A 13,198-nucleotide genomic window follows, 5' to 3' on the forward strand; every position below is an offset into this window, starting at 1 on the left:
AGCAAATAACACAAGGAAGAAAGAGAAACAGAGATTTTTATAAGAGAGGAGTTTTTGAAAGCTAAATGTCGGTGCCTTGTTTGTGAAAGACTTAGAGAATTTATAAAAGTCTTCTAATTTAGTTAGCATTCAGCTCAAATATCATAAACACGGGCTATATTAAGGACCAGGAAAATAGTCAAATTAGCATAATCCACATAAATTAAAATGTCAAGGAAAGCAAGCGAAGTAAGTATGTTACACCCCATGTTTTCGTACGGGAAAGTATGCTATAAGTAAATTGATGGAATCTCGGAAATAAGATATTACATGCCGCATTTTTTTACGTTAAAGTTTTGTCGTAAGTTAATCAACGTAAATTCGGGAATGAGATTATTTTGAAATTATAAGCATTATGCTATTTCAAACAAGTGATGAGTAAATTCGTGAAGGTGAGAGGGTAAGCAAATCGAAGAAAATCACTTTCGTCAAAGTTTGACATTTTGGGATAAAATACGGCCCGAGCTAAAATACCCGATATTTATGGACTAGTGTCATACAAGGTACCACATGACCATGATAGTAAGATTTATAAAGTGTGTTAAAAGTGAGTAGTATTTTAAGTAATTAGAGATAATTCTTGATTATGTGGATTATTAGTTAATGGGGGAGTTACTAAGTTAATTAAAATTAGTGGGTAATTAATTAATAATCTTGGGATAAGACCTAGCCCCTCCCCAACGTCGCAGCACCCCCATTTCCCATGTTATGACTCTTTAAAGAGAATTAAAGGCGGCACACTTGAAAAGGGTAGGTGACATCAAGCTTGAAAAGTGGGGCCCATTCTCTTTAATAAAAGAAATCACCTCCCCTAATTCATTAAGAAGAAATACATAGCTAATGGATGGAATTCTCTTTCTCAATATGCTTAATTACATAACGTAACAGCAAGATTGCATAACGGATGGAATTCTCTTTCTCAAGATTACATAGCGTAATAGCAACGGGATTTGCAATTCTAAGGGAGCCCGAAATAATCTTTCTCTAGAATATCATATGGATTTTTCCCTGCTTCGATCCACCGATACGGGTTGTCGCAATCACCGGGTGTTAAAGAGATTGTCAAGAGAATCAGTTCAGGTATGTTAAGGCTATCCCTTCTTTCTTTTAGGCATGATCCATACGATACAAACGAAACGAGCAAATGCACAACTTCCATAAAAGACTTTATTCATAGAAATACTACAGGTTCCTATGTTCATGATTCCCATATGTCTTATTATTCTATCGTCTATTCATGGGTCTCAGAAAATACGTAAGTTGATAAAGTTTATTTCATGATATTACTCAAAGGCATAATGGTCTTATGACACTCCGAAAGATTTTATTGACGTACTTCTCATGCATTGCATTCATTTACATTGACCCGTGACCAGATGACATTATATACGCGTATATGTGTGTGTGTGTGTATGTGTGTGTGTGTGTGTATATATATATATATACGCACCACCACCTGATCAGCTGGTATACGTTGATGATTTGCCCATAGTGGCCGAGATGATATGATGGGAGGCCCTCAGAGGCTTGATGATGGTATCAACGCATATACCCATGCATGGCATGACATTTAACGCACATGCATGACATTATAATATGAAATAATTCACAGAGTTATTCAGATATACATGTTCAGTCTTCTAGTCCATGTTTCTCTCATGTCTATTGTTTACTGATTTTCATTCCTTACATACTCGGTACATAATTTGTACTGACGCCCCTTTTGCCTGGGGACAATCATTTCATGCCCGCAGGTCCCGATAGACGGATTGAGAGTCCTCCAAGTAGGCTATCAACTCAGCGGAAGATGTTGGTGCGCTCTATTTGCTCTGGAGTTGCTTATTTGGTTAGTATGATTTAGACATGTATTGATTGGTATGTCGGAGCCCTGTCCCGGCCTTATGACATTTATGTACTCTTAGAGGCTTGTAGACATATGTCAGGTATATAAAATATGTATGGCCTTGTCGGCCTATGTTCAGTGTACGAGTGATTATTTTGGCCTTATAGGCCCGTACGTCACATGTATAAGTCAGTTTATCATGTTGGGTCATTTTATGTCGAGTGTTCTCTCATGTTTTATTCTTGTTACCTCATACGTCCCTTCTGGCTCATTTACCCATGTTGATGCAATGAGAAAGATACGTTACTTTGGTACTCGGTTGAGTAAGGGCACTGGGTTCCCGTCGCGGCCAATCGGTTTCGGTCGTGACAAAAGTGGTATCAGAGCAGTTCTGTCCTAGGGAGTCTACAAGCTGTGTCTAGTAGAGTCTTGTTTATGGGTGTGTCGTGCACCACACTTATAAGCAGGAGGCTACATGGCATTTAGGACTGTCACTCTTTCCTCTTACTCTAGATTGTGTGGTAGAGATCAGTTGTAAGAACTCAATTTCCTAACCTCTTTCTTATTCATAATACGAAGATGTCTACATCAAGAAAGACGGTTGGTAAAAGATATAGCTGTGGATGAGTTGAGTCAGAGGAACTCGATTTTTGCATCATGCTTATGATGAGTAAATGTAAGGTCTTTAGTAGATCATGTGTGTATAAGCTTCTTGATAAGGAGCCTTAAGGCAAGAATATCTATCCACCCCTATGGTGAAAGGCAATGAGAGATTTAGAAGATAGATATAAGTTCAACAAGTAAAAGAAGCAAGATGAAGAAGGGTACGAGGCGCCCAGTTAATGAAGATTATCAGTATTTATAATTCAGGCGGAGGAATATAAGCCTTTTGAGTTACCTTCAACAGTAACTGAGGTATGTACAATTCACCACACCGATCTCAGTTATGCCCTATGGGATCTAGCAAATATGGTTTAAGACAAGACGGGATATCAGGATCCGGCTGGGGTTAGAGCAACCCAAAATGGTGGATGGATTCTTTGCGTGAGTTGATATTTTCGAAGGATATTGGAAATATGCTAATAGATGTCCTTGTGAGACACACAGGCACTCTAAAATAGTACAGCTAGATATGAGTACTACAAAGATAAGCACTGGAAGCCTGGAAGGGATAAATATTATCTTAGTGTGGCTCCCGTCCCAAGTAGAGCGAGAATGCTGAGCAACACGAAGAGCCACTGAATGGACAAAGGGGAGCTAAAAGCAAAAGAATGTCTTGTTGAAGTTTTCAAAATAAAGTGATAGACATAAATGCTAGCAGGAAATAAGAAGAGAGTCAATGAAGCATTGTGAGTAATATATGATACATGGATTACAACGGTAGATTTAAAAGATGACAGTATTTCAGAGTCTATAGTCAAGTGAAGGAAAAGACGAGAGGTGACAGGCCTTGAGACAACAAAAGAATATAGGCCATAAAGTCATATTCTCCTTTTCGTGACTCTGATTACCAAATGGAAAAATATTAGACCCTAGAATAATAGAAATTGGTATGGGCTGGTGAACAAGATAAACTAAACCTGAATTAGGGACTGAGTGATTTGATAATGGTCGACATCATGAGAATTTCAGATTTCATTCCGGCGATAATAGAATGGATGACAGAAGAATAACCTTTAAAGGTCATTCATGAAGACGCTTCCCTAAAGCAAGCAATGTGAACAAAGTTAAGCTTAAGGGACTGTATGTGCCAGTTATACTAAGTGTCACGCTCGCAAGTAAGGAATTTTGTTATCCTTGGTAAAGAAGGATTACCGCAAGGCAAGTAAGGGTCATCGATGATGTGAAAAGATGCTAACGATGAAGAGGTGAATATCTATAGGTAGATCATCGTAGCTCTAAACCTTAGTACTCCCCTAAAGGGGGGAATATGGAATGATGTGGCATTAAGTCAGAATTAAGCGGTTCTAGTAACTATGGAATGATAAAGGAAGAATGCGATAAAAATGAGAAAGGAAGGAGATTTCACTTATCCACATCCTACATATATGCCACAATTCCAGAACATTATGCAAGCACGACGTCAAGGAAAGGAAGTAAGGGTTCCTGCCCGAAATGTTATGGATAAATAAGGAGCCAGCAAAGGAAATAATCGAAGAAAGATTACGCCAAATATTGATACGAGAATGGGCCAACGAATAGTTAGTAGTTGATTTAGGAAGAGCCTAGCTATGTCTAGATAAGATGTTGCAGTCAAATCAGTAGGTCGTGCAAGATAAACATAGTAAAACTTAATATAGTGAATTTAGCCCTGCAGTTATGACAATGTAATATTTAAGAAATATTCAGATAAGGAGTCGGGGTAGTTAAAAGTACCATATGAGTGTTATGAAAATAAAAGATAGTACCACTAGGAAGACTGTCCAAAATATCAGCTCAGAAGCAACCCTACGAGCACAAGGGCATGAAGGTAAGTAAGTAAGGATAATTACAAGTAAGAAAAACATCAAAAATTCCGTCGGGTAAACTATGTAACAAGCTCACAACCTTGCAAGAATCAGAGGGTCCTCCCTAAGTACTAAAATGAAAGAATAGCTGAGGGATTAAGGAAGAAGGTTTCAACCTAAGCACAGTGACCTAAAAAGGAAACAGTCATGTAACAACAGTCTCACAACAACATTGTATGCTTTTGCCGTGAAAAAGGTAATAACAATTAAATTTGATTATGGGATTCGAAAAATACGGTGATCTATTTTTATGCCGGTTGTTAAGTAGTTGATGCTATGTGAAAGACTTAGAAACAAGATTAGAGCTTGAGAGCAAAGTGATAACCGAACCGAATGGTTAATAATCGGGGCCTCGAGCTTGCTTAGTCGAGGAACTCGGGGTCGAGTCTGAGGCTCGATTGGGAGCTATCGGGGATAAGCGATGGGTGACCAACAGTTATAATAAAATCAATGATGACTCTTTATGGCCAATAATAAGCAATAAATGATGAACAATAAATAGAACACAATGAATGCTAGCAATAAATGAAGTAATGAACTCAAGAGAATGCGTTAGAGAGAGAGAGAATGTTCTTATATATTTTTGTATGGAGCCACCGATTTTTCATAAAATGGCAGGGACCCCCTTTATATATGAGGGGAAATCCCAACATAGTACAAATACATTTATTGCAAAGATATGGAGATGGGACAGCTAGTTAATGCTATGATGCGGGCTTAGACTAGCCTGACAGACTTTGTCGGCTCTAGCTGCATGCCTTGGGAACCCCCCATTTTCTCTCTATAACCGTCGGTCCGGGTTGCCTCGAGGTTGGACGCTGATGTCCCCTCGGGATAAAATTCGACCGTGGTCTCGAGCCTTTGAAAACCTCGCTCACGAGGCGTTATAATGGTCGAAAATTGGACCCTCCGATTTTACCGTACACAGATAGTCCCCGCGTTTCTTAGAGTGGAACGATAAGAAACGACTTTGATATCTATCTCTCTGAACTTTCCTATGATGATGTCATACTTATGACGTGAACCTTCATGATAAATGAGGCGTCCCGTCGGTTCATCTTTTCAGTGTCGTTCAATACACCGTCGATTCTTGTTCTACGATGCAATAATGACATCGTCGGTTCGGCTCCTAAAAAATGCATTGATTGCGCCTGTTGATACGTCTTTCAAAGATATTAATGGCGCGGTCGGTTACATTTTCCAGGGAGTATTGGTTGTGCTTGTAGGTTATGTTCCCCTTTCGCTTCTTTGTTTCTGCGTAAAGTACCCTCGTGGGCTTTTGTAATCATATGTTTACGAACATAAGGATGTTTCTTCAATTTGTCTCTGATTTATGCTATATCTCTTTTGACCTGCGTTTATGGAGAATCCGGATGCATGACTCCACCGATGGGTGAGAATATCGAGCCCGAGTGCGAGCATTTCCTCCGGCTCTTGACTGACTAACACGATTTCCCGTGGCACCCTTTGTCCATCCTTGGACCGAGCCCGTATTGGATTGGCAAACTCGGATCGTCGGGACACGCGACTTTGAGTTGAACAATAGTAGGGCTTCGCACCTTTGGAATGAGACTTAGCCTTTTAGACCCCGCGAGGATCGCGAGGATGTATCGAGGCCGAACCCATATGAGTAGGTTTTTAGAGCTTATCTCCGTTTTGGTGGAAATCCTCGAGATCGGGTACCATCTTGGGACTCATAATTACATTGATGGCTTTTTGGAGACAATCTTCCTCTTGGCGGAGGTCCTCGAGATCGGGTACCATCTCGGGACTTATAGTGATATTAATGGTTTACCTGGAGCCTGTCTTCTTTTGTGGAGGTCCTCGAGGTCAGGTACCACCTCGGGACTTGCAATGATGCCAATGGCTTCTTGGAGTTTAACTTCTTTTTTATGGAGGTCCTCAAGGTCGGGTACCACCTCGGGACTTGTAATGATGCTGACGGCTTCTCGGAGCCTAACTTCTTTCTAATGGAGGTCCTCGAGGTCGGGTACCACCTCGGGACTTGCAATGATGCCGACGGCTTCTCGGAGCCTAACTTCTTTCTGATAGAGGTCCTCGAGGTCGGGTACCACCTCGGGATTTGCAATGATGCTAATGGCTTCCTGGAGCTTATCTTTTTTTTGATGGAGGTCCTCGGGATCTGTTACCATCTCGGGACTTGCAATGATGCCAATCGCTTCTTGGAGCCTAACTGCTTTTTGATGGATAGTGTTGATGATGAGGTCCTTTGCGGAGAAAGCAGGGCTTGAGTTCACGCTCAGTCATCTTATCAGGATGTATCGGCCTTTTCACTATCAAGGTCTGCTAACTTTATGATGCCGGTTGACCACGCCTTTCATCGTTGATGATGAAGAAGATGAAGGTCGGGAGCGGATGAGCCGATTCGTCCGAGTACGGACTGTTGATATTATTCCCGTGGAGTTTATGCCATTCCCTGAGGAATGGAATTATACACGTAAGCGGTACACTCGTGCCTTTGTGGTTTTTCAACTATGGCGAAGGTGTGTTCCGTAGATGCGCCTTCCTTTCCTCTTCTGCAGCAATTTCATGGATGTCGCGCGAGGTCCCTGATCTGCCAAATTGGGCTCGGGAGTTGGCGGCCCACTCAACCTGCGATGAGAGTAAGTGGCGAGCTTTGTCTAGGGGTAGATGGGAGGCAAAACATCATGGTTTGTGCTGCGCGATTTGTTCCCTTCCCTTTTTTCAGTTGGGAAAGAACTTTCTCTATCTATGTACTAACCCTGTTATTGTAGACATAGGGGAGCCTTCTGTGGCGAAGCCGTGCCCCTTTGGAGAGGGAGAAGGGTCGCTAGATTTTGGGCTAAAGAATGATAAAAATAAGCAAGAGATACCTCTACAGGGCGACGGTGCTCAAAGCAAGGTGAACCTGGACCGGGGGCCCGGAGTGGAAGTGTTGACTGAGCCTGCTACGCCCGTGATCTCTGGCATCGGAAATACGGTTTCTCTCCTGCTTCCATCTTCTTTTCCCGTCTAAGGCACTTTGGGGAATGAAGACTCTCTGCGGCCGATTCTTTCTCCTATCAAAGGTGCTTTGATGGATGCTTGAAGACCGGGACCGTGTACACCGAGCGACCGTGTCCTAACCGAGATTGGTTCTTATGGGGCTGAGGAAGCCAAACTAGTAGATGTGCACTCGTCCTTTGAGGAAGCTCGGCTGCTCTGCTCTGTGGTGAGTTTTGGCACAGGCCTTTGAGTTTCGTGCCTTCCCTTTCTTATTGATCTTCCTTTGTGCAGGACCTTGACAAACTCAAATCCGGGCTGCTTCGTCGTGAGGTCGGTTTGCGGAAAGCTTCGGATGGAGAGAAAGCCCTTAGGCTTATTTGTGATAAAAGGGAAGTCGAGCTGGCTTGCTTGCGGTATGAGGCGAGTAGGAGCTTGAATTATGAGAGTTACCTGAAGGAGCAGGTAGATTGTATTCCAGGGGAGCGCATGTTCCTTCTTCTAGCTCCTGAGGCTGGAACGCTTTTGGAGCGAAGCTGACTGAGCCAAGCGCGAGTATGTGAGCTAGAGGTTCGGATAGACGTTCAAGCTTCTGCGGAGAAAAGTGCTCTGCTAAAGCTTCTGCCTTTGAGGTTCAACTTCGCTTTGCTCGCGATAATAGCTTGGTTTGAACAAATGTGATTACAAAACTCGAGTCTGAGCTTTTGAAGGTAAAGGCCGAGGTCGTGGATGCTCGGGTCGAAGTCGTAATGAGCTAAACCAAGGCTGGTAAGAAAGTGGCGTTGTATTTGGAGGACGTTGCCGATGCTTAAGCTGAGCTGAGAAGGACTCTTGACCGAGAGGGCAGGAGCAAGGAATATGCTCGGTGTAAGTATCGAAGGAAAACCCTCGGGAAGTTCCATGCTAAAGGCTTTGGCCTCCCGGAAGAGGTGGATCAGGCGAGGGCGGACGGACGTGGTGCTCATTTACTTCTGTCCGATGTCGAGGATAGCGAGGGCGAGGCCGACGGGCCATAGTTCCCAAGGGGGGACATAGATTACGTTTTCTGATTCTGAATATAGTACTTTTCAAAGTACGCTTGTAAATGGAGCTTGCATTTTTTCGCATATGTGCATACGAGGAAACCTCGTGGTTTTATTCCTCCTATATTTCTTTTTGCTTTGATTTTATCCAGATGAACTGGTCTTTGATTTGAAAAGACCCTTAGATTCATAGTACGGCCCTGGGGCTCATTAGGCTGGCCCGTAGGCTCTTACGCACTCGGTCGGTACAAACTTTTATGTGAGCTGGCGTCAAAGGCTCTTACACTTTCGCCCTTGGGCGTATTTAGTTTAACTGTTTTGGGTTCAGTCTCCGATTCGGGTTTTGACTCGATCTCGTTTGACCCTCAAGTTTTTAAATTTGAAGCTGACGATAGTGGCTCTTACGCTTTGGGTCGATGCGACCTTTTGTATGTGCTAGCGACAGTGGCTCTTACGCATTGCTCTTAGGCATATTTAGCTAACTGTTTTGGGTTCAGTCTCCGAGTCGGGTGTCGGCTCGAGCTCATTCGACCCTCAAGTTTTGAATTTCAAGCTAGCCCTTAGGCTCTTACGCGTTGGGTCGGTACGACCTTTTATGCGGGCTGGCGACAATGGCTCTTACGCCTTGGGTTGATGCAACATTTTATGTAGGCTGGCGACAATGGCTCTTACGCCTTGGGTTGATGCGACATTTTATGTGGGCTGGCGACAATGGCTCTTACACCTTGGGTCAATGTGACCTTTTATGTAGGCTTTATTTTTCCCTCGATAAGGAATTTTTGAAAGTGTTTGCCTGACTCTTCGACGGTTTAATAAAAAACCTCGATTGCGAGTCGTCATATGGTGATGATCGAGCACCTCGGGAGGTTTGGCTCGAAGGCTGAGTATCTCGAAGCCAGTGTTTAGGAGCTGACATGGTCGAAGATCTTTTGATTATGTCGAGGGTAGCCTGTTTAACCGGTTCTTTTCGAAGTAGATTCGGAGTAATTGAAGGCCTGTGATTTTGTAGCGATGGTCGGGTGTCCCGAGTCGCATTAGTTTGGTTGGTACAGCCTTGTGACCGTAGTCATTTGTGTTTGGACGGAGCCATTTAGTCCCGAGTGAAGTAGTTTCGGTGTCTATATCGAGGGTATGCCTTTTAGGGGTCTTACAAGTTCGATATATAGCCTTAACTTTGAGATCGGGTTTTATGCCTTTAGTAAGGTCTTACATGTTTTACATGCCTTTGCGGTCTTAGAGTTTTGGATACTTGGTACAAGTATGGTTCTTGCCTTGTCGAGGTCTTACAACTATTGTCACTTGGTACAAGTGTGGTTCATGCCTTGCTTGAGGTCTTACAGATATTGTTGTTGCCTTATGTAGGTCTTACGAGATCGAGTCTGCCCGCTTGGGGTCTTATGGCCTCGGGTTTTTTGATAAGTGGCGATGGACGATGGCGATTGACGGTAGTCCTCGAGTTATCGAGGATTTCCCGGCTCGGGAGCCATTACGAGGGAGAGGGCGATTGACGGCAGTCCCCGAGCTATCGAGGATTTCTTGGCTCGGGAGCCATTACGATGGAGATGACGATTGACGGCAGTCCCGGAGCTATCGAGGATTTCTCGGCTAAGGAGCTATCACTTGCAAACTTGGTGTTGCCTCATTGAGCCTTTACAATTTCGGAGTTTCCGAGTCCCCGAGTGTTCGGGACGTTTTTTTGATAGAGGAACAATTTTTGCAAAAATACCGAGTTTCTTTTGGAGCATGAAATGCTTTGGTGGAAACTATTCTTCGATTACTTGGTACAAGTATACATGTTTTCGCCGTCAGGGGCCCGGTACATTGTTTCCCTTTCGTGACCCCATTTGGTGTATCTTGACTTCTCCGAGTGGGTGATCTTTCGGGGGGATGCCCCCCAATATTTGAGGTTGATTGCAAAGGAAGCCTTGAATACTTTGTTGAGTCTTCCTTAGGTAGCATATGGATGTTGCCTCGCTAAAACCTTGCCGGTAAAAATCCTTTTTGGGATAACAACCCGGTCGAAGGAAAAGAGTGCAACGCATGCTTTTGAAACCTAGAGCCTTCGAGTTGGAGAGTGCTTTGGCCTTTTCGATCGAATATCTGCACTCAGGTCAGTGTAGAATGTAATTGAAAAAGAAAGGAGATGGTCATACCTTAGTGTGGAATGTGCCGGCGATGTTTTGAGCCCTGATGTGTTTTCAGTCGCTCGTGATGAGGACGCGGTACGGTCCCCTGCTTTGTTTAGTCGGAATAACCGAGAGTGTAGCTTGTTATCGCTATTTGACTGTTTGCTTATCCTTCAGCTCCTTCGAAGGTGGAGGTACTGGTGTCGGCGTTACATCGTGCGCCGCGAACATTTCTCTTGTCACATGATGTTCCTCATTGACGGTTTTGATCCCATCCTTTGTCAGGAACTTCATCATTTGATAGAGGGTGGACGGTACTTCTCTCATGCAGTGTATCCATGGCCTTCCAAGCAAGGCGTTGTACCTCATGTCTCCTTCGATGACATGGAATTTGGTGTTTTGGGTTGTGCCGGCAGAGTGAGGCTAGTCTGTTAGGACTTGATCTTTGACTATTAGTGTTTTAAGTTGAGTCCACACTACTTTTTCGTTCCTCTTTGATGTGCTTTATCTACCGGTTATTGTTTTGCTTTTCACTTATTTTCTGGTTCGGGTGATGCTGTACTTTGTTCTATGGTTTCTATTGACGGTACTGATAGATTGGCTCTTTTCTTTTCTTCTTTTGTCTTCTTGAGCTGAGGGTCTTTCGGAAATAGCCTATCTACCCCCGCGGGGTAGGGGTAAGGTCTGCGTACACACTACCCTCCCCAGACCCCACTAGTGGGATTTTACTGGGTCGTTGTTGTTGTTGTTATTGTTGGGTTGTGCCGGCCGCGTTGACTGGGAGTGTGATTTCCCCTTTCGTTATTTCGCTTGCCATGTTAAATCCGTTGAGGACTCGAAAGGCGGGTACGATTTGGTCAGACAGTCCGAGCTGCTCTATCACCCTCGACCTGATAATATTGGCTGAGCTACCTGGATCCACGAGTACACATTTAATTTGAAATGTATTTACAGGGAAAGAAGTTACCAATGCGCCGTAGCAGAGCCGAGATAGGGCCTCGAGTTTGCTTTTCCCTGTTGAGGAATGTTTTTGCTTTCCTAGCCGAGGGTTCCTGCAGGGCGCCAATACCTTAAAAGATCGCATGGATGACATGTTGCGGCTCATCTGCTTCATTCTTTTTGGTCACCACTCTTTCCCGGAACTAATTTTTGGCTCGGTTGCTGAGGAATTCCCGGAGATGACCTTTGCTGAGTAATCGGGCCACTTCTTCCCAGAGTTGTCAGCAATCTTCAGTCATGTTACGTGTTGTGAAATTCACACACTAAGTTATGGTTCCTTTGTGAGGGGTCTGATTGTATGGGCCTGGGCCACCTGGCGTCTCTGATTTTACTGATGGCGAACACGATGACTGATACATTGATGTTGAAGTTGTACTCTGACAAGCGAGGTGCCTCCGTTGGCCCTGTGTGCCTATCAAACCCGGCTCTGTTGAAGAGTCCTCGAGGATTCTGTCCTCGGTCCATTCGGTCATTACGGGGTATGTTGCGCCTCAGGGCGTTTCTCCTATCTTCGATGTATGGCTGGTACCTTTCTTTGTTTGGTTTTGGCTCCTTTGCCAGAAGCCTGCTTGGATACACCGAGCCCGAGGGGGCCCTTAGCTGGTCGTCCTCGACCTGGATTTTTAACTGGTATCGATTATGAACACCTGACCAAGTCACGCCGGGTACTCGATTAGGTTCTGTTTCAGCTGTTTCGAAGCCACCGAGCTTCGTTCATTCAGACCTTGAGTGAAGGCCTGTACCGCCCAGTCATCGGACACTGGTGGTAGTTCCATTCGTTCCATTTGAAAGCGAGATACGAACTCTCGCAGCATTTCATTATCCCTCTGCTTAATCTTGAAAACGTCGGATTTCCTTGTTGCTACCTTGATGGAGCCAGCATGTGCCTTTATGAAAGAATCCGCCAGCATGGCAAATGAATCTATCGAGTTTGGGGCCAGGTTGTGATACCACATCATTGCCCCTTTAGAGAGCATTTCCCCGAACTTCTTCAGTGGGACGGACTCGAACTCATCGTCCCTCAGGTCGTTGCCTTTTACCGCAGTAACGTGCTCGTTAGGGTCGAGGTTCCGTTGTACTTTAGGAGGTCTGGCATTCTGAACTTCTTCGGAATAGGTTTTGGGGCCGCTTCTTGCAGGAATGGCTTTTGCACGAACTTCTTTGAATCCACACCTTTCAGGAACGGGGGCGCTCCCGAAATTTGGTCAACCCTGGAATTGTAGGTCTCGACCCTTTTGTCGTTGGCCTCTATCTTCTTCTCGCCCGATTCGATCCTCCTCATGAGGTCCTCGAGCATCTTTATGATGGCGGGGTCGGCTGCTGACCCGTTGTTGCTTGACCTCTCTGGTACCTGCTCGACTGGAGGAGCCGTCCCCGGTGCTATCGTGCTAGGTGTTCTCTGGTGACTTTGCAGCTGAGCAATAGCCAGCTGTTGTGCCTGCAACATTTTAAAAATAGCGTGAAGGCTAACCTCCCGTTCTTCCCGAGCTGGGGTTTTCTGGGCTTCTTGTTAGTCGCCTTGGTGCTCATGTTGGTGTGGGAGCTTATTTTGACGTGTTGAGCGTCGCATGAAACCGCGTCCACGGGAATTGGTTCTGGTGCGTTCTCAGGGTTTCGTGGTGGTACACCAATACCTAGGACGTCGACACTGTTTTCTCCATGGTCTTTGAGGTTGATGTTTTCGCGTGTGTTTCTGAG

This window comes from Nicotiana attenuata, unplaced genomic scaffold (genome assembly GCF_001879085.1).
Source record: "Nicotiana attenuata strain UT unplaced genomic scaffold, NIATTr2, whole genome shotgun sequence".
Classification (NCBI taxonomy): Eukaryota; Viridiplantae; Streptophyta; class Magnoliopsida; order Solanales; family Solanaceae; genus Nicotiana; species Nicotiana attenuata.